The sequence below is a fragment of the Pleurodeles waltl genome, chromosome 11, assembly GCF_031143425.1.
Source record: "Pleurodeles waltl isolate 20211129_DDA chromosome 11, aPleWal1.hap1.20221129, whole genome shotgun sequence".
Classification (NCBI taxonomy): Eukaryota; Metazoa; Chordata; class Amphibia; order Caudata; family Salamandridae; genus Pleurodeles; species Pleurodeles waltl.
Genome location: NC_090450.1, coordinates 43527328 through 43541261, shown reverse-complemented (window position 1 = coordinate 43541261; position 13934 = coordinate 43527328).

Below are 13934 nucleotides of genomic sequence, written 5' to 3'. Positions count from 1 at the left end.
AGGACAGCAAGGGGTATGACGGTGGTCTAGCATAGCACGTCCTCTATAAGACCATGGGGGCAAGGACCCCCTACTGAGAGCCTCCACAGGCTTAGAGACTCATTATTAAAATATTATTCCTTATGAAAACGTACCCATACTGTCATTCATTGTTTTTCCCCTAGGGACGGGGCTACAGGATCATTGTGCTCTTGGACAACCAGAACCAGCGGTGGTTATGAAAACTGGACTGCACTTGTCAGATTGGCTGGTGCTTTCACTGCAGCCAGCCTAACATGCGCAGTGAGGCTTTCCAGAACCAATGTTGTGAGAGACCTGGAATAACAGAGACACAGCCCCATTAGTCCTTGATGGACAGTGGCATAACAAAGGCCCCAGAGCTCCAGGGTGCCCCCTCAGCACAGCAAACAGGTGTCCGGCCCCTGACTGGATCCATGGGGGGAGGGGGCCTCATGCAGGTACTTTGCAGGGGGGGGGCATTAATTTTCACCACGCCACTGTTAACGGAGCATTGTGTTTGCCCAACCCAGCCAACCCTGGCACTGCTGTTATGCTGTTTAGTATCATAGGCAGAATATGAGAAGTGCTTCGATTAGCTGAGAAGCTTCCGGCTTATTTTCTCTTGAACCAGCATTCATTGGGGTGACGCAGGACAATTTAACCACAGGTGACATGACATGTACTGCAAGCTGAGCCTGTGCCGAACAAAAGGTGTCAAGCCAAGGTAAGATCATGTGTATTACATGCTTTAGATGGAAACTGCTTTATAAATGGAATGGACCCGATCCTCCTCTGCATTTCGAATTCCAGTTTCAGCTATGCTATGATTCAAAATGGAATTCGTATTGCAGAGGTGTTCGGGGACATTCTGTTTATGAAACATTTACTGTTTGTTATAAATATGTTTAAATTGTACACGCCCCACCGCTTTCAAACTCCATCAGCCGCCACTGGTATTAACCACACCAAAAGACTTGTGCGGGACATGAAATTAGGGTATAGGACGACTTCTCCTGTGTGTCTCCCCCATCTAGGTTTGTGAATGAGATGCCTCAGTTATCATGAAGATGTTTGGTTATGGCTGATGAAGTGGCGGTATTGACCCAAGCATCTGCTTTGACTATGGCATGTGGGGTGTTGTTAAGGATTAGGTGACAGGTGGGTGTGTGGGACAGACAAATTACCACAAATGAGGATTTTACTGGGCAGAGGTGCCTTTGGCACATTGACTGCAGGTCTCCTTTCGATGGGAAGCTTCAGGTGGCTGAGTGGCGAGGTCTGAGGTGGTGTGGGGGTGCTGGTGGTGGGGTACTCAGGTTCAGGATGCTCAGGGATGTAGGCTCATGTGACATACATTCTATAATTCTTGGCAGAGAAAGGTTGCAAGGAAAAGGAGAGAGATCACGTATAATGCTTGCCTTGGCATGTTGGCTCATGAAGGTGCAATGTACGTCAGGGAGAATGCAAAGGCCCCTACTGGCAGCATTATAAAAAAAGAATGATAATCTTTAAATAAAAACTCCCATGTGACAGGATGATCATGAAGTTAGAGAAGTCTTTGTCTCAGCCTGGGGGGGGGTCTGAAATGTACTGAGAATGACCAACATGATTAAATCCCTTTTTGAGAGAGCTAGGCATTATTATGACTCCGGGAGATATAATGATTAACTTCATCCTAAGGGGACTGTATCATTCCCAAAGAATTTAAAAACTGACCAAAATCTGCATAGACACAAGGATCAGTTTTGAATATGTGGCTTCAAATTTGGAACAAGACGCCATATGTACCAGATGGTCGCTGGAAATTTTGTACTGATAAAATAAAGTGAAAAATATACAGTAAATAAGTTACCGTCAGCTGGATTGTTTAAGCTCAAATACTCAAACTCTGAAAAGATATATGAGATTGGATGGCGCACAAGTTTCTAAATTAAATCACAATGAAAATGAACACAGTTGCCAATTTGTTATTATTTAAATAAAATAACTGAGTCATCATCAATTTACTGTTATGATAAGCAGAGCATTAGTCAGGGGTTATGAGGCCTGCAGTAAGCATAACTTCAAATGATAAAGTAAAGAAAACCACATTTATATGGCTTGCTGGGGTTTGGTAAGATAGTGCTTAAAGTCTAGGGGCTTGGTTGGCATTCTCAAACATTCTACTTGTAATTTATTACTGTGCCCCAAAAATGATCCCATTCCATACCCTACACCCAAATGCAGTCATTTGTGTCACTTTCATTTAAATCTAGCCAGCTTCTGCCAGGGGATTAAGATAATTTACTGTTAAAACACCAAAAGGAATGCTCTGATTACACCTTCCTTTGTATTTCTTGGCAAAGTAGTCTGCAGGAATGCACATCTATGGCTCTGTTATTCATCAGACCGTGTCCTGAATCTGGCAGCCTGCTCCTATCTGTTGGGCTCTTCCCTCTGGTATAGTTAACCCGGGCAATACATCACTTGCTCCCTGCTGCAACGTCCTCCTTGCCTTTCCCCTTTTAATTCCTAAATTTCTATTTACATGTGGTTACAGACACTTCACGTACAGTAAGAACGAGCATCTGTAGATCTGGGCCAATACAACCATCCAAAAACTACAGACCCCACACATGCATTAGGGCATAAGGAAGATAGCTTCTTTCAAATGCACATATGCTTGTGGTTGACAAGTGACAGCAGGATTTGTGTTACACCTTCTGCAGTCTTTTGTATTTTTTTCCAGCTGGACTTTCCATTGTAGGACATGGAGGCCCCTACTTGTGATGGCAAGTGATACTGCACGTTCCAGAATGCCATTTTGCTCTTAAAAGTTAGAAGTGGTTAAAGCTTTCAGACATGATCTCGGGGACAGTTGGCAACATTGGACTTAGGTCTCACATTCTTATCAAGTTCTCCCTCACCTAAATAGAGCTTTTCCCAGAATCCCACTATATAACCTTACCACCATGGGCCCATTTCACGAATAAACCGCACCCTCAGGTTTGTCTCTACGTGCAGGTGAAGATGTATTTCTTTTTGGAATTCACAAACATTCCCAGAAGTGTACATGGAAGATACAGTGGGGGTATTGGGCCTGGGGGTTACGGTTTTACGGAGGGGACGGGGTTTATATTGTATGGCAGGGCGGTTATCAGGTTAAGTGTGGGAGGGTTGAGGTTGTGGGTGGAGGGAGTGTTTTATGGAGGGGGTGGGGTGTTAGGTTTTAGGGGGAGCAGGTTTTTAGGATTAGGGTGGGGGGATTGGGCCTGGGGTGGGGGTACTGTTTTACGGAGGGGCGGGGCTTTAGGGGTTTTCAGGTCAAGTGTGGAAGGGTTGAGGTTGTGGGTGGAGGGACTGTTTTGGGGGGGTGGGGTGTTAGGTTTTAGGGGGAGTAGGTTTTTAGGATTAGGACGGGGGATTGGGCACGGGGTGGGGGTACTGTTTTAGGGAGGGCAGAGGTTTAGGTTTTAGGGCAGGTGGTTTTTGGGCTGGGGGGTATTGGGCCGGGGAGGGGCGAACCTTTACCAACCATATGCCTTTAAAACACTTGCTTTTACAACATAATTCATTGTAAAGGCCTGCGTGGTAACGGTTATGCATAGTAATTGCATTCTCGTTGTAACGCACTTATGGTAACGACAAGCGTTGCAACGGAATGCGATGTTCCAACATACAACCCTTCTGTAAATGACCTGTGACTATTCCTATAAGATTCTGTTTGGAGGGCTCTTTAATAGAAAGAAGTAGGATTCCTGTGCAAACGCACACTTTGGGGCATTTTTATACTTTTTTTGCGCTGCATTTGCAACACTTTTTTTACGCAAATCCGGTGCAAACTTAACTCCATATTTATATTTTAGACACTAATGCAGTTTTGCATCAAAAAGTTTAGCACCAGCTTGTGCCATTCCTGAGTGCCAGCCGGGCACCACATTTATGGAATGGTGCAAGCCAGTGCAAAGGGTGGGCTAGCGTCAATAAAAATGATGTTGGCCGGGTGTGGGTGGCGGTATGGGAGAAGGGGGTTTTGCACCAAAACATGACATTAGGCTGGTTAGAGGCAAAAGAAATGCCTCTAACCAGCCTAGCGTCATGTTCTGATGCAAACCCATCCATATCACATGACTCCTGTCTCAGAAAAGACAGGAGTCATGCCCTCCACCCCAATGGCCAGCACAGGGGACCAGTGTCCTCTGGGCATGGCCATTGCACCCTGTGCCATGCAGGGGGGCCCAAGTTGGGCCCCCGTTGGCACTTTAATAAAAAAGAAATAATAATACTTACCTATACTTACCCTATTTATCTGGGATGGGGTCCCCCATCCTTCGGTGTCCCTCTGGTGTGGGTGGGGGTGTTCCTGGGGCTTGAGGAGAGCACCCGTAGACCAATTCCATGGTGTTTAACCACGGAAATGGGTCCACAGGTCCCCTAACACCTTGCAAGCTTTGCACTATTATTTATCCCCTCCTCGCACCCGTGCATCATTTTAGCACAGTGGGATAAATATGGCGCTATGGTGTTAGCACCATTTTTTAGATGGGAATGCCTACCTTGCATCTCATTGACGCAAGGTAGGTTCACACATCTAAAAAATGGTGCAAACTCCAATATTTTGACATTAGATATGTGTAACGTCAAAATATAAATATGGAGTTAGTTTTGTGCTGAATTTACGTAAACCAATTATGCTAATTTGGTGCAAATGGAGTATAAATATGCCCCTAGGTACCATTGAGGCGCTGACCCATGGTTTCTGAAGACTGACTGAAATAAATCTTGCTATAGGTGACTATTGTGCCAGGATCAGATCATACCATGTGGGGTGGTAATTTTCAAGTGTGGCATTGCTGCCCTATTTCAAGTTTGACCCTGAGGAAATGGGGCATTACCATAGAAATTAATGTTTCCGCATGCATTAGCATCAATTATTCATTGATACAGTTCGCCAATTACATGGCCAAGTATGTTCTTGCAAATAACAGAAAGCACGAAAGTACAGCTCTTGCTAGAATTCTCAAGCAGAATTTTCTAGTTTCTGTTAGAGAAAGCTGTGGACTGTAGACCCAACAACAAGTGGTTTGTAGGCCCATCAACAAGTGCACGAGTCCATTGTTCTAGCTTAGCATGACTTTCATGATGTGGGTCACTCTGCAGCTTTGAGTGCACGACTTAATGTTAACATTAATTTACAGGACACGATGATCAAGGTCAGAATCGTTACAAACTGCAGTCAAGATCTTCATACCCGCAAAGATCAATCTTAAACTTATCACACAAGAAACAAAATGAGAAAACTCCACCCGCTGTGCATTGTGCAGTCGAAACGAAGTGGTCCCCAACGCATCTGTGTGGAAGTGATACTGAAGTAGAGATAGCGAGAGTGTGAGATAATAAATGAGAATTAACAAGAATTGATAGCCAGGAAGATAGTGACAGAGATTGTAAAAGAAAGAGATTTTTTTTACAATACTCCCCATTCCAAATCTTTCAGTTACATCGCTGCTCAGATGAGAGTTGCTGCTGTTACACATCTTAAAAGTTCATTGAACGCCACGAACCTTAAACATGCGTGTAACTATAAATTCTGTAACGATTTGAAAACGTATAATAACATCCAGAAGGGCTTAACGCAACATTTTCTGTGCTGAAATTTCTTATGTCCAGGTAAATAGAAGGTGATGTGTTGGCGTGAATCCAACACACAAGTCCAGGTGTAACCTGAGCATGTTTCATTTATACTTACATTTTATGGAACTATATGCAAGTGACTATTTTGTTTTGTGTATATTATTAAGACAGAGGGATTAGACAATATATGCCTCAGCAAGGCAGTTAGTGCCGAACCATGAGGAGGAGGAGGTTATAGACATTAGTGAAAAAAGCGAAGGCAATCCTGTGGGTTCATAGTGTATTGGGGGCCTCGTCACTGGCAGACAGGCCTCGTTAGCGCAAAATAGGGCACGACACACACAGCAGGTATTTTTGTCGGCAAAAAGCCTCAAGCCCATTTATTTATCTCCTCAATCCACGCCCAGCCCTCGGATTAAAAAGTGGGTACATTATATTGTAGAGGCCGGGTGACTCGCTACGTACCTCACAACTTTTATTAAAAAAACACAGACAGTAACTCAAAAGTTCCTTTAGATATAAACAAAGCCCTTCAACCTCTGGTTGGGGTCAGGAAATGGTTGAAGACTACACTTCTTACCCGTTGTGGAGGTGTAACCACAGATCCTTGCAGAGAGGCTTTCAAGGTGCTCCACAGCCGGAGAGACATGGTGTTCCCATTGGTCACCAGACTACAAGGCAGTGCCAAATCCACTTGCAACTTCTGAGCTGCCAACTTGCTGAAGTGGAAAGGTAGGTCGCACTCACCTCCTGCAGCAGCATCTTTCTGAGCCCCACATTCTCTGGCACCACCTGCTTGGGCCATCTCCTTGAACCACGAGATATTTCTCACCTCAGTTCGATTTCCACACGACACTGTGACCATGGTGCTGTCGACCTTGATCACTTCCCACACTTCTGGCTCATAGGGTGTCCTGAATTTCCAGCCGGGTGTTAATCCTTCAAAATGACTCGGATCCCAACCTGGAGGGTGGGTTTCCTTGCTCGCCACTGGTGACTAGCCTTGTCGTTTGTGTTCTGCCTCCTTCTCTGGGTGGCTTTAATGTCCAACTCAACAGGTCGCCATCCCCAGTCTGTAGGGATGCTGTCCCTTGCAGGGCACTTGAAGAGCAGAGTCGCAGGAGCACAGCTGGTCGTTCTGTAGGGAGTCTGTCTGTATGCCTGCAGGAATTGAGGTAGACAGCACTCCACGTCCTCTCCTTGGTCTACCCCAAACCAAGAGGCCCTGTTCAATGTCCTCATAAACCTCTCCACATCACTGTTGACTTGAAGCCATTGAGGGGTGATTTACCAATGACATATAGCAAGCAACCTCATGAAGTCTTGGAATTCTTGACCCTGAAATGGGTGGCCATTAGTTGATCGGACTTCATGGGCAGCCCCAGCATCACAAAAATCTTTTTGAGAACTGGCCTGTTGTGTGAGCACACCGTGGACGGCACTAGCTCCACCACAGGAAACTTGTAGTCGACCACCACTACCACGGTGCGCCCATCAGGGAAACTCTCAAAAACTATGCTGACCATCAACCAATGCTTGCGGCTAGGCTCCTCTCTTAGCACTTTTCCTGAGGTGGTTCTCCACTGGTAATTGCACAGTGATGACACTTCCATATTTTCTCATCCACTATCGCTTCCATCCCCAGAAACCAGACCTTGCTGTGTAGTTGGGCCTTTGTCTTTGCAGTACCTTGATTCCCTTGGTGTGCGAGGTCAACCACTCGATCCAAAAGACTCCTTGGCATCACTATCTGCTGACCCTGCAGAAGCACTCAATCACGACTGCTGCTCAGCTCGCTTCTCTTCTCTCTTGCCAAAGTTGCTGCCTAGTGGCTTATTCCTCATGCGTCAACAACCTTGAGGCATCTAGAAAGTGCTGCCACTGTAGCTGAGCTAGCACCTCTTTTGCCTTTGCGATGCTGCCATCTGACTTGGAAGCTTCACAGATTTCATTAACTGTCAAAGTTTTGGGGCATGCTCCTTGTACTATCATCTGTATGAACTCTATGGTACCATCCTCATCCTTCTCCACCTTGTCTGATTTGTTTGGGCAAAGGTGTCTAGACAGATAGTCGGCAGGGTAGTTTGCCTCAGGGCGGTACATAACTTGAAAGGCATATGGTTGGCGCTATGTGGGTCATCCCTCAATCCTTGATGGGGCAAGGGTTGCAGTACCCACGAATAGGGGGATGAGGCACTTGTGGTCTGTCACCACTCAAAATTCATGACTATGCAGGTAGAGGTGGAAATGGTGACAGCCCACCTGCTTGCTAGGGCCTCCTGCTTGTTCTGAGCTTAGTGAGACTCTGTGGGTGAGAGCACATGGCTAACATATGCAACCGGCACCCACTCTCGTTTGTCATTCTCTTGCAGGAGCACTGCCCCTAGTCCCAGTGGGCTGGCATCAACTGAGAGTTCAGTTTTCCACTGAGGGTGGAAATAATCTATGGTGGCTTTGACAGAAGGGCTTCTTTCACAGCCTGGAATGCCTTCTTAGCCACTGAACTCCATGCCTATGGCTCACCAATTCGAGTGAGTGTTCACAGAGGTTCCAACATCATGGAGAGGTTCAGAATGAACCTCCTGCAGTATGTTGCCATCCCAAGAAAACTGTGCACTTAGGATTCTGGCAGACGGGTGCGTTGTGGATCGCTTCTGCCTTCTTGGGATCCACCCTGAGGCCTTCCCTTAAAAACTCATACTCAAAAACGTCAATAAAGGCCTGATAGAAAAAAGGGTGAGGCCACAGTCTCCCAGTCGTTGCAGAGTGTCCCTCAGTCGAGCAATAAGCTCCTCCAAGCTGTCCGAATAGATTAGGATGTCATCACTTAGATTGCATCAATACAGAGAGGGCCTATCTAATCGCATTTTGAAAGGCTTGTGCAGCAGAGGATATGTGGAAACTCAGCCTGCTGTAACATCCCAGTCCCACATGCATTGAAAAGGCTGTGATGTAACGACTTTCTGGGGCTAGCTCCACCTGGTGCTAGCCTGAATCTAGATACAATTTAGAGAACCTTTTGGCCCCATTGCGGTCCACCACTATGTCGCCTATCTTTAGTGTTATGTGTCATTCTCTTCGCATGGCCTGATTCAGGAGCCTCATATCTACACACAGCTGTATGCTACCCATCTGTTTCAGTTTTGGTGCAATGACCAGTGGCGACACCCACAGTGTGGGACCAGACACTTTCTCAATGACACTTTCTCAATAACACCTTGACTCCTGCCTCATTGCCACCATCCTGATGGATTCATCAATATGTAACTTGATCTGTCTTCCTTTCAGCGTGCCCACACCGTGCAATAGTTGTGGAAATACTGCCAGCACGGCATCCACATGTGACACAAGTATTTGCTTTGCAAAAAATACCAGCTGCAGATCTTCCGCGGTGAGGCACTCCAGCAGTGTACCCTTCCTGCCTTTGGGGACATGACACGTCCTCACATTGGATGTCTATCTCAATGGTTTCCTTGAGAGTTAGCAGCTTGGTCCTGCCGTAAGTGTATATCTTTGCTCAACTGGGAGTTAGCGGCAGGCGTGGTGTCAGCCGTTCTAACTATTCGGTGTCCATCACATTAACAGACATCCCTGTGTCTATGAGGGTGATCACTGGAATGTCCCTGATATGAGAGTTGCACATGGTTGGGGGGTCGTCTTTGGCAGCCGGACCGCCCTGCAAATAGGATTACAAATATATTGTCATCTACGTCATCATTATGTGCACCAACCCTTTGGTAATGGGATGACTGGGTATCAGCAACCTCTTTCAGTGTGAGCTGCCGCAGGGCAAGCGTGGATCTTTTACAGTGTGCTGCCCAAGGCTGTTGCACACTTTTACAAAATGTTTGGCCCTTCCACACTTTGAGCAGGTTTTTCCTTTGGCAGAGCATACCTCTGGTGGTCCTGTGTTCCAGGCCACAGTTGCCCAGCTTGCACTCAGTGGCATGATGTTTCCATCTGGCCGTACTGGCCCTGAAGAGCTCAGCGTGGCATCCACCCCATTCTCTTTGCCTTCTGAGGCACATGGGTGGGTGCAGACTTGTTAAGAGCGGCTTCCATGTCCTCTGCTTGACTGTTCAATGGTTCGAGTGAGCTGGCGAGGATCAGGATCTCATCCAGAGAGATGCCTGGTTGCTTGAGGATAAGCGGCCGTAAAATCATGAACTTGCAACCCTGTATGATCTTTGCACAAATCTCCTCATGTTAGTTAAGATCCGGTACACATGCTGGCCAACTTCCGGAGATGGGCATGACACATGTCTATGGACTCAAGGTCTGTTTGTTTGGCCGGACACAGCTTCAAGCGTTCAAAGTCCAGGTTGAGCTGCGGATCAAAATGCCTGTTCTGGGCTACAATGGCTGTGTCATACTCAGAGTCATTCCCTGTGGTGGGTAAAGCCTCAAACAGTTCAGATATCTCACCACCTTTGAACTGCATCAGCAGCGATCTCTAGTCCGCACCATCTGTTTTGTATGTGGCACGGAACTAGTGTTGAGCCATCCCACTCATGACTTCCACCTAGGTACCATTGTGGCAGGGTCCGACAGTTGGCTAAAGGGTGGCAACGTAGTCACTGAGGCATGAGCATAGGGAGCTGGAGAGGGACACGCTTGGGGCTGCTGATGTTCACTCATGTTACCCTAGGATTAGGGAAATCATTTGAAGAAATGTACCAGAGTCTCTCTTGGTGTGCAGTTGTGCCTGTGAGTGGCAATGACCTTGTGCACTTGCTGCTGTGGGAACAGGCTCACGCATGCAGGATGAAAGCAACATATTCACACAATGTTTCTTTGCTTTAATTCTCCTATTGTCTCCTTTTTTCTTCTTCTCTTTTTCACTTTCACAGTAATACACGAGGAGCTAACAATTCACTTTGCTTTGGATCGATCCTCAGCAACACAGAGATGAGCACTACCAAAAACGACCTGGCCACAGTTAGTTAGCACCAATGGTGCTCACCTCTGGCAAACCCCCAGCAAGCTGCTTATTGATCTTGTTGCTGCTTGCAGGGACCACATGGCAGGGCACTCATGTGCTTGGGCCAGGCAGAGGGAGGCAGACATGCCTCCTCAGGAACAGCAGTTTGAGGCCTTGACTTCCGGGCCATGACAGGCAGTTGATGGTGCACAGAAGTCAGGTGTGCCATGCTGGAGAGCACGCAACCCAACTGGAAGGCTTCTGCCAGCCACACCTCATTGGGTGCAGAAAATGCCACAGTGCATGGTGATAGGTGAGGTAGGTGGGCTGTAAGTGAGCACAGAAAGCCAGGCAATGTGCGGGCATGCCTAACAGCACAGGTGTGTCCCAAGATATAATCTTCGGCACAGTTGTGTGCCATCACTGGAGTCAGCAGCAGAGAACGGTTGAGGGCCTCGCAGGGTTTCACCGTCCTTGTCTGGCCTAGCAGTTAGGCCTCATTAGTGCACAGTAAGGCACGACACACACAGAAGTACTTTTGTCTGCAAAAGGCCTCGAGCAACCTCAAGCCCATTTATTTATATTCTCGTTCCACGCCCTGCCCTCGTATTGAAAAATGGGTACATTGTTTTGTAGAGCCCGGGTGGCTCTCTTCACATAGTAGGCACAGGGAGGGGCTTTTCACAGGTTTGATGTCCACAGCACTGAAAGACAAGGGGTCCAATTCCAATTTAACATATTGAGAGGACATAGAAGGGGGTTGGAAGAGGTGGGGCTTTGTGCGGAGCAGCGAGTCAGAACCACTACCATCCTCCATCCCAAAATACTAAGAAAGGCTTCAGAAGGAATCACCACAATTTCCATGGGGGGGGCTTCAAAACTCCGACCATGCCGAGTGCATGTACCAGTGATGTGTAGTTTTTGCCTTGCACAACGCTAAGCCAAGGGTACGTTTTGCTGCGGGTGAGCCCTGCTCGGAATCCTGCTGTGAGATGTAAGAGAATTACTTCTCTTGGAAAGAAGTTAATGAAATTCAGGGTTGAGAGACCTTGAGAACTTGCAGGGCATATTTATTATAGGTTTGCATCGCTTTTGTGCCACTCAGCCGGGGGCAAATCAATGCAACCCTAAAGTGTGAATTATTGTGTGTCCCTGAGTGGCTTTATAAATCCAAAGTAATGCAACACAGTGCAAATCGTTCCTTTGCATTACTCTGCCCAAGGGACGTGTCCATGGGTGGTGCCTGGGTGTCCCAAGCACACCCACGGATTTTGACACATTCCCAGATTCACCATTATTGCTAAACCTGGAAATTTGGCAAAACTTCTATGCCTCCCCAGGTGTGGCATAATAAGGAAAAATATGTTTCTTTCTCATTGTTTTTTCCTCTTACTATGTGTGATTCATTGTGCAGCACACATAGAAAGAATAAATGCCTCAGGGAGTTGTTTTTGTGCAGGAAGGTACCCCTTCCTGCACAAAATAAATTCTGCTTACAACGCAGGCACCCTTGCACCATGGTGCAAGGGTGCATGCATTGGCGCTAGGCAGCACATTGTGCCCCAGCGCACGGAAAAGCCAGGAATGCATTATACAGTGTTAAGTACAGTGCGAACCTGCCCTTTCCCTATTAGCACAGCAAGGTGACTTGCTGCACTGCACTGTGTGACTTTTTAATAAATCTGCCCCATAATGTTTAAATACCCTACTATAGTCCTGCCCGTGACACCCAGAAGCATGCGACCACTGTAGGAGTTTCAGCAACTGCTTATGGACTGTTCGGCTTTTTTCAAGAAGTTCCCAGGACATTTCAATGCCTGATCCGTAACTCTGTGAAATTGAACTTATGGGCAAATGTACTTAGTAGAAACTTGAAGAAGTTTTTTTTTGTTTCTCATTATAAAATTTTGAATTGCAATGGACCTTTCATTTACTGCCCGTTTCTCTACTGCTGGCCTCAACAGGTGGACTTCGTGGGAAGTTGCAGGGGTTCCTGCATAGGTCCCTAGCAGTCCAACAAGTGCTCAAAAGATAACTTTCGTTTGCAGGTCAAATCTCGAAGCAATGAACATATTTAAAAAGATGTACATTTGAGTTTGGTACATTGAATGCAAGAATGGAATCAGATTTCTATTCTTTTAGGAACTCATGAATCTTCAGGTCAGTTTTAACTTTAAAGAGTGAGGTGCAGACTCAGATGGCAGGAGGAAGGGTGATCCAGTGAAATGGGGGGGGGGGGTACTAGATGGAAATATCAGTACCTGGATCCAGGACAAAATGTTGTAGGTGTATCTAAAACAATCCTCTATGCACATCAATGATTCTTGATATCTAGTCAGAATTTCATCCTGGTAACAAGGAGGCGATCTGGGGACTATTCTGAATATGTGTCATTAGTTTATGCAGTGATTGATATGATTCTAGCTGACTTCAGTCCCACTTTATGGCCCATATTTATACTTTGTAATGCCACATTTGCGTCATTTTTTGTATTTTGTAAGTTTGTGCCGCTTTTCGTCAAAAAAATTATGCAAATGCGGCGCAAAAAAATATAAATATGGGCCTATGTGTTTCAAAGGATACGGAGGGTGTGTACTGGAAAAGGATGAATAAGGTTGAGTGGAAAAGTTGGTACTTGATCCAAGAGGTAGAAGAAGAACAGAGACTCTCACATCAATCCAATTTATTGAGGAGTGAAATGATAGACAGTTTGGCAGTCTAGAATAGGGGAGCTGAAAGTATTTTTTGCATGGCACTGACTGCATATTTTGTGTTTGTTCAAACATCTGCTGCCCCTCCCCCAGCTCCCAAATTCTCACCTGATCTCACTCTGTAAGACACTGAGCTTTAATGGAATTGCAATGAATTTTAAATCACAGATGTGCTCAAGGTTATCCAGGAAAGCTTGCTTAGTTATGCACACAGGGAACAGGTGGGGTTTTCATGGAAAAATGTGCATCATAATTGAGAAACTGTAAACGAAAGACAGGGCGAAACGGTAGGAGAGAGGGAGACAGGCAGAGCAGCAAAGAGCAAGAAATAGACGAAAAGGAGAGAGAAAGGCGGAGGGGGCTGAGGACAGAGATGAAGAGAGTCAGAGATAAAGATAGAGCGAGGTTGATACCATTGAAGGATCCAAAGAGGATTGGAGTGAGAGAGACAGAGAGAAAAAAGATGGCGAGGGAGATAAAGGGACAGTGATAGAGAAGGAGAGACAGACAGAGAGACAGGAAGATAGAGAAGGTCTAGTGGGGATAGTGTGAGGGGAATAGAACGTGGTATAGAGGTACTCAGAGAAATACAAAGAGAAAAAGAGAGAGGAAGACAGACAACAAGAGAGGGAAAGCATATGAGAGACGGAATAATAGGAGAGAGAGAGAGAGCGAACGAGAGCGAGAGA